Here is a 10,343-nt window from a genome sequence, read left to right on the forward strand (position 1 = left end):
TGCTCTTCCTTTTCTAGGGCTTTGAGATGAAGTGTTAGCTCATTTGTTTGTTGGTTTTTCCTTTTTTTGAGGAATGACCTCCAGGCGATGAATTTCCCTCTTAAAACTGCTTTCATTGTGTCCCATAGATTCCAATATGTTGTGTCTGTATTTTCATTTATCTCTAAGAATTGTTTGATTTCCTCCTTTATGTCTTCTGTAACCCATTGATCATTCAGTAACATATTGTTCATTTTCCATGTGATGTAGGATTTTTCCTTCCTTCTTTTATCATTGATTTCCAGTTTTATTCCATTATGATCAGATAAAATGCATGGTATTATCTCCACCCCTTTATATTTACTGAGGGTAGCCCTATGGCATAATATATGGTCTATTTTTGAGAAGGATCCATGTGCTGCTGAGAAAAAAGTATATCCATTTGATGATGGTTGATATATTCTATATATGTCAGTTAAGTCTAGGTTATTGATTGTGATATTGAGTTCTATAGTTTCTTTATTCAACTTTTGTTTGGAGGATCTGTCCAATGGTGAGAGAGGTGTGTTGAAGTCACTCATAATTATTGTGTTGTGGTCTATTTGATTCTTGAACTTGAGGAGAATTTTTTTATGAATGTCGCAGCACCATTATTTGGTGCATAAATATTGATAATTGTTATGTCTTGTTGGTGAATGGTTCCTTTTAACAGTATATAATGACCTTCTTTATCCCTTTTGATTAACTTAGTCTTGAAGTCGATTTTATTCGATATGAGGATGGCCACCCCTGCTTGCTTACGAGGACCGTGTGCATGGTATATTTTTTCCCATCCTTTCACCTTCAGCCTGTGTATGTCTTTTCCAATCAGATGTGTCTCCTGGAGGCAGCATATTGTTGAATTTGTTTTTTTAATCCATGATACCAGCCTATGTCGCTTTATTGGAGAGTTTAAGCCATTAACATTCAGAGTTACTATTGATATATGGTTTGTACTTCCATCCATGTTTGATTATTTATCCTTTTTTTAAAAAAATTAGTTTGTTTCTCCATGATTATCTTTCCCCTCACCCTCTGTCTTTACTGAAGCACTTCCTACTGATGGTTTTGGTTATTGTTTTTCATTTCTTCCTCGTGTAGTTTTTTTGCTCAAAATGCTTTGCAATGCTGGTTTTCTGGCTGCAAATTCTTTTAACTTTTGTTTATCATGAAAGATTTTTATTTCGTTGTCATACCTGAAGCTTAATTTTGCTGGATACAGAATTCTTGGTTGGCATCCATTGTCTTTCAGTGTTTGAAATACATTGTTCCATGACCTTCTTGCTTTCAGTGTCTGTGATGAAAAATCTGTTGTTAACCTTATTGGTTTACCCCTGAATGTAATCTGTCTCCTTTCTCTTGTAGCTTTTAATATTTTCTCTTTGTTCTGTGTATTGGATATCTTCATAACCATGTATCTTGGCATTGGTCTACTGTGATTTTGTGTGCTCGGTGTCCTGTATGCATCTTCAATTTGTATATCTGTTTCCTTTTTTATTTCTGGAAAGTTTTCTGTAATTATTTCATTCAGCAGGTTACTCATTCCCTTGGTTTGAATCTCTGTACCTTCTTCTATCCCTATGACTCGTAAGTTTGGTTTTTTTATGTTATCCCATAACTCTTGGATGTTTTTCTCGTGATTTTTTACCAGCCTTTCTGAGTTGGCTAGACTCTTTTCAAGATGATATATTTTGTCTTCATTATCTGATGTTCTGGCTTCTACTTGCTCCACTCTGTTAGTGATACTCTCAATTGAGTTTTTAATTTGGTTTATCATTTCCTTCATTTCTAGAATTATTGTTTGATTATTTTTTATAATCTCGATCTCCTGATAAAGATGCTTAACTTCTTCTTTTATCTGTTTATGTAATTCATTCTCAATGTGTTCTTTCGCTGCTTGAATTTGCTGTCTTGTATCCTCTTTAAGGTTCCATTCCATCTGTCTAAGGTGTTCATTGAGTTCTTATATGACCATTTTTCTGATGACTCTAAGTCCTCCTGAATATTTAGGTTGTCCTGCACTGTTTGTACTCCTTTTCTTCCTTGCTTTTTGAAGCTGCTCATGTTACTTCTTGTTCTGTTTGACTGATGAGTTACTGTTTACTCCTATAAATTTATTAGATGCTTGGGAGGAAAGGTATTAGAAGGGAAGGGAAGAAGTCACTAAAGAGAATGAGAGTAAGCAGGTAGAATTCAAGGAAGGGGGGATAAGATAATTGAAAAGAAATGAAAAGACAAAAGAAGAAAAGAAATTGGAAATAAAAAAACAAAAAAAATTAAAAAATAATAATAAAAAAATTAAAATTAAAATTAGAAGAAAAAAATTTTAAAAAAGAATTGTAAAAAAAATTTAAAAAAAAAACAAGAAATAAAAATGAAAATGAAAGAAAAACCCAAATCAAAACAAAAAGAGAAAAGAAAAAAAGAAAAAAAAACTAATAAATGCAGTCTTAGAGTTTGATTAACTTCTCTTCCAGTAGGTGGCGCTGTGCCCACCAGGCGAAGTTTCTCCTGTCAATACGCGGGAACCAATCACTGTGCAGCAGCTCCTCCTCCCAGACTGGGCGAGTCTCCAATCCTGAGTGCCTAGGGCCTCCTCTTGTGTCTAGTCACTTCCCACTTTTCCTCTAGCCAGGCCCCTCTCACGGGTGCCGCTCACCACAATACTGGCTACACGCCAGGTCTGCTGCTCCCGGGAGCCCTGTTTTCATGAACGACTGGGCACACTCTTCCAGTTTGCCATTCCCTCAGACCCTAAGTTTGTAGAGCTTGGGGCTGAGAATCCTCAGCGAATTTTACTTGCCCTCCAGTAGCCACGCCCCCAGTAGCTGGTGCAAGAGACCTCAGCTGTCAGCACTGGTGGGAGCGGTAGTTCCGCGCCGCGGGTCCTGCACCACCTCTGATTCCCTCGGGCTGGCTATTGCGCTCACGGGAGAGCTGGGAGGGGCCCTTAGGGGAGAGCTGGGAGGGGCCCTTAAGTTTTCCCCCGATGTGTGGAGAGGGAAGGCTAGGGAATTACACACCTGTAGCCGCAGGTTTCAATGAAGTTACCTCCTCTGCCGCAGTCTGATGACGTCAGTTCTCTGCCATGGTGGTATCTCTTGCAAATGGCAACAGTTCGTTTCCCTTTGCCGGGTGACCAATGCAACAAGTGGGTCCTTACTGTCTCTCCCAAGCCCCGTTTCAAACCTGTGGCCACTACCTATGAAGGCTCGGTAGGCATTTACCTCTGTAGGATCAGAAGGGCTGACCAGTTGTTTCAGCCGGATGGATTAGTGCTGAGTCACAGCTGTTTGTCTTCGGGAAGCAGGCGAACGGGAGCTTGAATTCAGCAGATCCGGGCTCAGTGTGTGTTCTGAGAGGCCCAGACTGTTCGCCCCAGATCCAAGTCAGCTCAGCATTGCCTAGTGATCCTGCCTCACAGCAGGCCAGGCTAAGGGTATCCCAGCTTCTTCTGCTGTCCCCCCACAACAACAAGCTTTAACTGATTGTGTTACTTATATACAACCAACTTAGTTACAACAAACTTTTTTGTAATTTACTTTCCTTTTGTAACTTGCTTAGACATTTTACAACTTTTTCCTTTACCACAAAAAGATTTTCTTATCCAGAAACATTTTCCTTCTACTTTCCATATTAAAATATATTTCCACACCCAGAACCTTCTAATATCGCTTTCCTAGATTGACCATTTTTAAAATTTACATTCTGAAAGAATTTTTATGAAATTTTTGAATTTAGACAAATTACTCCACTTTAATATTTTATGTTTTTATGGTACTTTAATTGAAACCCAGCTGAAACTTTTTGTATTCTTTGTATATAAATTATACCAGATAGAACCCTAACACTTAGTAACATTGTTTTAGTGAAGACACAGAAATAAAGCAATCCTAAACATTTTTTTCATTTACCTACTTATGAACACACATAAAATGTTTAAATACATTACCTTATGGAATTTAAGAAGTTAAGAGCACTTGATTTTATATTTAGCATTAACACTTTAACTTTGTAAAAAAATCAAATGCCTCTAACAAACACATTTATGGTTATTAATCCCATTAATGTGAAATCTAATTTATTTTAAATGTAAAAACAAATATATCAGACAAGTGTAGTGAACAGCACTAACCATCTCTTCCTTGTTGAAGAAAATTCTTAGAAACAATGGATATTACATTCTAGACATTTCATAAAACCAACACTCTGACCACCTAGAAAAACTTGTGAGTTAAGAATTTTAAAGAGATCTTTACTCTCATCTGTTTACCTACTTGAACCCCTTTTTAAGGCACTTGAACTGAAGGGTTTTGGATCCATTTTTCATTTAAATTTTAATTCATGAGCACTCATTTATCTATATGCCAATTCTGATACCATGTACATAATATATGGACACAAGCATATGTAGACACAACACAATATACAAGACAATTGTGCACACATATACAAAACAAACAAGAAACAAAGATATTGTAGCTTTTTGGAGGTATATCTCCACTGCAATGCTACAGATGTTTATTAAAGCCTATATTATTTATTAGACTTATTCCCAACATCATCATGTCTATGTCCTACTTAGGATCTTGTAAGAAGAAATTTCCCAAGGAATTTGAGAGCTAACCCCTGCAATTGGCCTCTCAACAATGGCAGAGTGTAAAAACTCTATAATTAGATGAAATAAAACTGATCAGAAAATATTTTAATTTAGGCATGCAGAAGCCATAAGACCATAAGCTCAAATATAGATTTTTTTTAAAAAATAGTTCTTCAAAAATGCACAGCTGTTAATTACTCTAGAAAATGACCATGCAGAACATTTTTATCAGACCAGAGTTTACTTTTGGCTTAGATTAGAGTGAGTTCTGATATTGAAAGAATGAGAGAGAGTCTTGAAATTCTTAGGTAAAAATTTTCAAGGTAAAAAAGTCTTGACCATTTCATTTTTCCCTCCCTGTGCTGAAGTGTTTAGGGAGAAACTTGTTGAGAAAGCCACAAGCAGCTTGAATTTAAAAGTGACACACTTTTTTTTTTCCTTCTGGTCCCAAATCTGCAAGCATTTGTGAACTCTGCAGGCCTCCACAATTTTACATTTCAATGCAGGCCTTGGCAAAATAGAGATCTGTTAAAAGCTAAGTAAAGGAGGCTGCTGTTTTGAGTAAAACCTCATGTATACAGCATTTTAACCATTTTTTAAATTTCCTGAGTTGGTAATCAGGCCAGGTTTGGATGCAGAAAATTATGAGACATCATCTCTCATTACTTTTGATGATGAGGCTCCCTTCCTGAACAACATGAACACAACCTAGCAAAAGAAAACAGGACCTGTAAATGCAGGCACCAAGGAATTATCTCTTTGGCTAGAGTATGTCCCAGAGCCTCTAGAAGTCAGCAGTTTCTGCCCCTCCTTCCATGTATGACCTCTGGATTTAACTGCTGCCTTACAAATTTGTTCATGACTCACGTGCTTTTTCAGGAGTGGCCATGAAAAAGATTCAAGCCTCTGGATTATCCTCCCTTACCACATGAATTGTGAATCCCTGGGAGAACATGGGACCCTGTTTGAAATAAATCTTTATCTGTGTTGAACCTCCCACTAGTTAATGAACTTTTGGGAGGGAAAATTTGGCCTCATTTAGAATGAGGGATCATAGCTTAGTCTAATTTACCTTTTTGACACAATTTGGGTTTTTTAAACAAGGTCTGAAAAGTCGTTAGGCCTGCATATTGGAACCTTGGATTGTTTTTTTTCCTTTTTATAGAACAGGCTGAGCTGTAGAATGGTATTCTAATTTATATTTCAGTCTGATGGCCATGATTCTCTATCAGAGAGTTGGTATTGAGACCATGTTTGGCAGCAGAACAAGACTAGGAGAAAAGGCTGGAATAAAGAGTTTGCTCTTGTTGTGGGTATAAATCTCCCTATCTCCCTTTTGGCAGTCAAAGAAGTTAGTGGAGCATGGGGAAATCTCTACAGACTATGAACAAAGGGAAATCAGGCATTTCCTTCTGAACCACTAAAATTATACAGTTTAGAATTCCTTTGTTCTCATGGTCTCTCCCCCATCCTGCATACATGACTTATGACCACAGTGACTCATGGTGGGCCAAAGGTAGAGTGCTCCAAGGTGGGGAACAAAGCCACCCAGGGGACCAGGCAACAAGGGAGCGTTCATTGAGAGTTCCTGAAGGAAGGAACAATTCCCTGGAGGTAGGTTACCTTGACAGCAGGTGGGGAAGAGGAGGAAGGGATCTAGAGGTATTAGTATTTGATTTCATTTCCTTTCAAACCAGCCCCCACCATCTCCCAGTTGGACCCAATTATTTATTATCTACACTGCCTGCCTTTTGTCCTCTAACTCCACCACCAACACCACCTACACCACTACCACCACCAACAACAAAAACAGATTCTCAGCCAAGTTCAACAGATTCTCAGCCAAGTTCTATCAGACCTTCAAAGAAGAACTAACACCAATCCTCATAAAATTATTCCATGAAATAGAAGGAGGAAACCTTTCCAAAATTATTTTGTAAAGCTAGTATCACCCTGATATCACCACAAACATAGATGCAAAAATTCTTAATAAAATACTGGCAAATCACATCAAAAACATATTTTAAAGATAGTGCGCCATGATCAAGTGGTGTTCATCCCAGGGATGCAAGGTTGGTTCAACATACAGAAATCAAGAAATGTAATTTATCACATCAATAGACTTGAAGACAAGAACCACACGATTATCTCAATAGATGCAGAAAAAAAAGTTTGAAAAAATACAGCATCCATTCATGTTCAAAAAACTACAAAATCTAGGGATAGCAGGAACACCACAGCATTGTAAAAGCCACATATGCTAAACTTAAAGCCAACATCATTCTAAATGGAGAAAAAAAATGAAAGCATTTCCTCTAAAAACTGGAACCAGACAGGGATGCTCTCTTTCACCACTTCCATTCAACATAGTCCTTCAAACTCTGACCATAAGAAAAATATTAAGAGGATACAAATAGGAAAAGGAGAGCTCAAACTGTCCCTATCTGCCAATGACATGATTCTATATTTAGAATACCCAAAGTAGGTGAAAGTCCTCTACAATAAAAACTACAAATACTAAAGAAACATTGAAAAAGTCCTTCTATCTCCCATGTTCTTGGCTAGGAAGAATTAATATTGTCACAATGGCCATATTACCAAAAGTGCTATACAGATTTAATGCAATTAAATTAAAATTCCAAAGAAAGCAGTCATGAAATTCATTTGGAAAAAAAAAAAATGAGACCCAGAATAACCAAAGCAAACCTCAGTGAGAAAAGAGAAGCAGGCAACATCACCCAGAACCTTATGCGGGTTGACTATAAACTGTATTTATGGACACATGTGCACTATGTTAATCCTGCCTCTTCACAATAGAAAAGACAAGAGATCAGTATGACTTCCTACTGGAAAACACAAAATATAGTACATTAAATGTTAACACAAAATCTCCTCTATTTATGTGTGTATGAAAGAGACATAGACTTTGGAGACTGAACTGCATTCCTAGTCCTTTTTGTCTTTATTATTGTTTAATTTTAATCTGAGTCAGGTTCTCACTATTGTGTGAGGCTGCCTTTCAGCTTGTGATCCTCCTGCCTCTTGCCAAGTCATTTGGGATTACAGGCATGAGCTACCATGCCAGGCCAAAATTTGCCTCTTAAAATTCTGTAACAGGAAATACCAAACTCTTCTCTTTCTTATTTGCTTTAAGGAAAACTTTTGTGATCAAGTAGCACTTCCTGGCACTTCCTGGTATGATTCTCCATGTAGGATAAGAGGCTAAGAGGTAACCAGACTTTCATAAAGAGAAAAGAAGACAAAGGCAGAGGGGGATTCAGGGGAGAAAGCAAAGAGCAAGACTAGAATCACAATGTTCAAACCACATTTGAATATTGAAAAGCAGATTAGTCTTTGAAATTCAGTTATTGCTTGCAGAGACACAGGATGAAAGCAAAAGTGTGTAAAGCTGTTTCTGACATCTCATTGGTTTTAGGAAGCAAATACAGCTAATCACTTCAATAAGCAATGGAGACACTAGTCAGATCTCAGATTTACCTCCTGGCCAAAAGCAGCATAGCTCTATCAAGTATGTATCCCAAACAATGACCTTCCCATCCTTACTTTGTGTAAAGTTGTTACCTATCTTCTCAAATGTGCTTAGAGGAAGGAAAACACTATGGATTATCAGAGCTTGATTACATCGACCAGGCTATAATAGCAATGTTACCCAATGAAATTCTCTAAGGATAAGAACCCTTTCTTATTTGACCAAGTGTTGGGATAGACTAAACACTCAATAAATAGTTTAAAATGAAACTGAATCCTCTTTTATTTTTTTATGTAATAAAAGGGCCATACAAGAGAGGATAAGGACACTTAGAAATACCATCTAGGTGTGCTGAAACCCAGGCCTAGGCCCTTACTTCATGAGGTAGGAAAGGTCATAGTTGGAACACTTTTTCTAGGCAGCATTACTGAGCCTGTCTTCACCTTGATACTGAAAGCATCAATTCTGTTTCAGAACTGGTGTCCATACTAAACTAAAGGTGATGAGTCTGGAGTCCCTTTCCTATATCACACTTCAGAATTTGACTGATTACTGCTCAAATGATACAACTTCATTACCACTAAAAGCAAGTGTTCCATTACAAATTCAATCACTCTTTTTAAAAATAATTTTTTATTTATATATGACAGTGGAATGCATTACAATTTTTATTCCACACATAGAGCATAAATTTTCTTGTCTCTGGTTGTATAATAAATATATTCACACCAATTCATGTCTTCATATGTGTACTTTGGATATTAATGTCCATCACATTCCATAATCATTTCTAACTCCATGCCCCCTTCCTTCCCCTCCCACCCCACCAGATCTAGAGTTATTCCTCCCACTTAAAGGGCTCATTGTGTGCTTGATCCTGCATTAGAAAGAAAAATACAAATGAATAAAATATGTTCTGTACCTTTGCAAGCACTAGAGACTAGTGGTTAAAACAAATGTAAACTGAAATCATTTCCACAACACAATAATTGATATAATCATGGTGCTATGGAAACAGAAAGTAATCTTCTCTTTTCTCTTCTCTTCTCTTCTCCTCTCCTCTCCCCTCCCCCTCCCCCCCCCCTCTCTCCTGTGATTCTAAAGCCTCTGACTTTTGACTTGAGTTTTGACAATTAAGTTATGGAAAGGAGAGAATTTTCTAAGGAGAGAATACACACATAGACATTAACCACAAAAGATATGACCTGTGCTAAACACCGCAGGTAGCTGCATCAGAAGTAAAAACAACCAAGGAGGAAAGGGTGTGATCTTAAAAATGTTATATACAATGCCACAGGCAACAGGAAGCCATCAAAGGGCTAGGCATGTGTGGCAGGTAGGGTAATCTCTGTGCCCACCAAAAGATGTGTACAATCTAAACCCCAGAACCTATTAATATATTGCCTCATGTTGTAAAGCAGGAAATATGGTTGATCAGATGATCTTCAAATGAGGAGATTATCCTGATTACCCAATTGCAATGATCTAATCACATGATTCTTTAAACTGAATAAGGAAGATGAAATGGAAGAGTCAAAATATGAGAGGCACTCAACCCACGTTACTAATTCTGAAAATGAAGGCAGGGGAACAAAAGCCAGGGACTCTTGGTGGACTCCAAATGGATTCTAGAAAATGAGAATTTCCTCAGCAAAGAGCGAGAAAGCAAGTAGGACCCTCATTCCTTTAAGGTAAGGAATTGGGTTTTGCCTACAAACCAAATAAACAAACAAATAAAACAATCTCCTAATTCATAAACATGGAATGCCTTACCCTGTATTGCATCTTCTTTGACTTCCTTCATCAACATTTTATACTTTTCACTATTAAAGGCCCATACTATATGTTGTTAGAAATACAGTTGAGTACCTTTTTGGAGCAACTGTGTTTTTAGCTTAATTTCCACAAGTTTATTGTTCCTGTAGAGAAATAAAATGGATTTTATTCTGAATAATATTTATTCTGAATCCTGCTGAACTTAAGTTCTAGGAGTTCTTGGAAGCTTTTAAAAATACTTGCTGTGTAAAATCATGTCATATTCAAATGGGGACTGCTTTCTTTCTTGCTCTGTGATTTGTGGCTTTACATTTCCTGTTCGTGCCTTAATGCTCTGGCTAAAACTTCCAGCACTGGTGAATAAAGGTGTGAGAGTAGGCATTCTTTCTTGACATCCTTTCACCATCAAATAGAATATTAGCTACACAAGTTTGATCAAATTAAGCTCTATCAAATTAG

Source organism: Spermophilus citellus (genome assembly GCF_964194105.1).
Source record: "Spermophilus citellus genome assembly, chromosome: 1".
Classification (NCBI taxonomy): domain Eukaryota; kingdom Metazoa; phylum Chordata; class Mammalia; order Rodentia; family Sciuridae; genus Spermophilus; species Spermophilus citellus.